Source organism: Pundamilia nyererei, unplaced genomic scaffold, assembly GCF_000239375.1.
Source record: "Pundamilia nyererei isolate P.nyererei 1_Seehausen unplaced genomic scaffold, PunNye1.0 scaffold00082, whole genome shotgun sequence".
NCBI lineage: Eukaryota > Metazoa > Chordata > Actinopteri > Cichliformes > Cichlidae > Pundamilia > Pundamilia nyererei.
The window spans coordinates 2,741,938-2,745,125 of NW_005187483.1; the positions used below are offsets into that span (position 1 = coordinate 2,741,938).

Sequence of the window (3,188 nt, forward strand, 5' to 3'; positions counted from 1 at the left end):
TTTCTGAATATCTACTTCTTGCTGGCTTGTCAAACTTGTCTTCACATGATTATTGACAAAGATTTTTAGTGGAGCTTTGTGATCTGGTTCAAATTTTCGTAATGAATAAAACAGACCGCTTTTGGAGACAAAATATATTTGTCACTGCTAGTTCTTAAATTCTGCATCACTTCCATCATATCACTACTACTAACATGCACTTTGTTTGCTTCAACACTGAGATTATGTCACTACTTGAGAGTTAGTGCAGATAATTGGGGTCATTTTCAAAATCATTATGTTAAAATAATTACTGAAATTTCATGTAATGATGGGGCTAAAACATAGAAAACTAAGCGTATGATTTTATAACATTTTCTAGGTGGTTCCAATTTATGAATTTGCCATCACAAAGAAAATAATTTACACAAGATCTAAATTATGGCTTAAACCTAATAATATTTTAATTATTGATTAGTCAGTGGTTGTAGTTCAATTTAACCTAATAGCCAGTGTGGTTTCCTCACCTCTTCTTCAGGGCTGCAGTGCCAAACTCACAGTCTGTGTCTATTTTGACATAAACACGGCACAGCTGTAAACACCCTGAAGGCAGTGAATTACAGCAGCTAAGTTGCACAACACCTGTGGAAAATCCAGGGTTATCAGATTTATTTATTTTTTTTAAATCACCACCGTGTGAAGAGATGTGCAGTTTTTTTCTCTGCAAACCAAGGGATGAAAATGTTATCATTATTGCTAAAAAGCATCAAGGGCTGAATTTGCCCAGCCATAAATCTTGTACTAAACCAGCAACTGTGTATAATGTGAAAAGGCTCAGCAGCTGGTTAAAAGCAGCAAATGAAAATACTCCGAAGAAGTTATCACAAGAAAGAAAGAAAGAAAGAAAGAAAGGTGAAATGTCTGGTGAAACTGGCTGAAAGCTGAAGTATCACAGACTATGATCTGTGCCGACTTTGTTAACTTGTTTAATATTTCAGAGCCTCCTTTACGTTTAGGCTCTGACTAAAGCACAATGTTGTTGTTGTTTTTTTATGATTAAACTACAGCCACATAATAGCCAAGGCAGAATGTCAGAAAAAAGTGCATAGGCCTTTTCTTAAATGTGGTAATAATATCAATCATCACTTTTACAAAATTTACAAAACTTGCAGTATTAAAAAAAATGCCAAAATACATCAAATGAAAGAGAAAGAAGAAATGAATGCAAAACTTTTATAAATATCTCTGCGGCACCCATCTGAATGTGTCTCACCCTGTCCATAGCACTCGCCTCTGTCACACCAGTCCTCTGTACATCCATGAACCTCCTCTGATATCTTCGTATTTTTCCCCTGCCTGGGAGCTCCGTATTCAACATCCTTTGTCAAGTATATCCACTATCCTTCCTCTACTCATGTCCAAACCATCTCAACCTTGTCTCTCTAACTTTGTCTCCAAACTCCTCGATCGGAGGTGTCCCTCTGATGCACTTCTAATCCTGTCATGCTGGTCACTCCTGGTGAAAATCTTAGCATCTTCACCTCTTCCACCTCCAGCACTGCCTGCTGTCTTTTTGTCAGCATCACTATCTCCAAACCATATATCATAGCAAGTCTCACTAACCATATTACTTGCTGTAGCCTCTATTTCAGTATTTTTATGAGTGCCCAGTTAATTAACCTAATCCAAATATTTGATGTACTGCAATATAATCTGTTTAAATGGATCCAAAATGCTGACATTTAAAATATTTGAATTAAAAAAACACTTTGTTTTCCTACTGCTTAGACACCAACAGAAAAAAAGCATTTACAGTTGTGAATTCAACTGTATTTTAGATATTTATTTGGCCTTGTGGGCTTTTGCCATTTCTACTTTAAATGCAGCATATACCAAAAAATTAAAAATAAAAATCTTACTAGAGGGTGAAAAAGATGTGATTATTATTTAAACATTAACCAGCACTGTCAGCAAAAACAAAAAAAATGGGCAAAATCATTTATCCCAGCATAACAACACCTGTAAACACTGCAAAGCACTTGAGATACATACTTCTTCTAAGAAAGTCTTTTGGCTACCCAGGGCAATTAACAGTAATCAAAACGCTATCCCTAGATTTACAGCAGACTGAGCAGGCTCGTTAGCTGTTAGCTAACTTGGCCTTACCGACTGAGCAGATAAAGATGACTGGGCTCGTGATTCACCATATGCAGCCCGTTTCTGATATTTACCATCCCAAAACAAACACAGCAGCCCCTGGAGTGTTTTATCTTTACAGCTGCAGAGCAAAAAAGTGCCAATTAAATAAGCTTTGGGCAAATATCAAAAGTCCTGTGGGTCAACTTGTTCTCACATCTGCTCACCTGCCTAATGAAGTGCTCCACAGCACCTGTGCACAGATAGCTCAGAAGCTAGCAGCCCCGCGTGCGCAATCAATGAACATCACAGCATCTGTTTTTTTCTGAGGTAAGCGTTTAAAACCCACAACAGTGTGCTTAAAAAATAACTCACCGGAGTTTTAACACGTTTCCTGTATCCACAAAAACCCCACTCCCCTCCAAAAATACAGCAAAATCGAGACCGTAGAAAAATAACTGAGCTTTTAAGAAAAGTGCAGTTGGTCTAACTCACGTTCAAAGATGTCTACCGGAAATGGAATAGTGCAATCTCCTTGCTGTTTGTGACAATGTTATATACCTGCAAATAATAATATTGGAATAGATTCAACAAGGTGTTGGAAACGATTCTTTATACATTATCTGTATAATGTATAATAATTTATATTTCAGAAGCAGCGGTAGTTTTATTATCACATACACATATACATAAATACAGGTGCTTTATACTATGCAATAAAGTTCTTATTTCTAATTGAATAAAATTCGGTTTTATAAATTATATAAAATTATCTCATTCAACAAGATAAAATTAAATACATAAATAAAAGAAGTATCCCAAAAATTTGGGGAGAAAGTAAAAAGTAATAAATATGCAATAAATGAAAATAATTAAAGAGACCTGGGGCTTTTATTCATTAGTTAATTTTTATGTTGTATTTATACTTTTTCATTATGCAGCTTTATTTTGAACATGTTAAAATAATAAAAATTTTAAAAAAACCCACAAACAATCAAGCAAAACATAAGAAAAACAGAATATTAATAATTAAGATAAGATAAGATAAGATAAGATAAGATAAGATAAGATAA

General features: G+C 34.9%; 1 protein-coding gene across 1 annotated transcript in view; it reads right to left on the reverse strand.

Moving 5' to 3' along the window:
• The window catches only part of gpat2 (glycerol-3-phosphate acyltransferase 2, mitochondrial), a 174,874-nt gene extending 172,249 nt beyond the window's left edge, over positions 1–2,625 (reverse strand). The window contains exon 1 of the mRNA XM_005738287.1: positions 2,491–2,625. The gene's annotated coding sequence lies outside the window, so the exon portion shown is untranslated. The remainder of the gene's footprint in view (positions 1–2,490) is intronic.
• Positions 2,626–3,188: the final 563 nt, after the last annotated feature.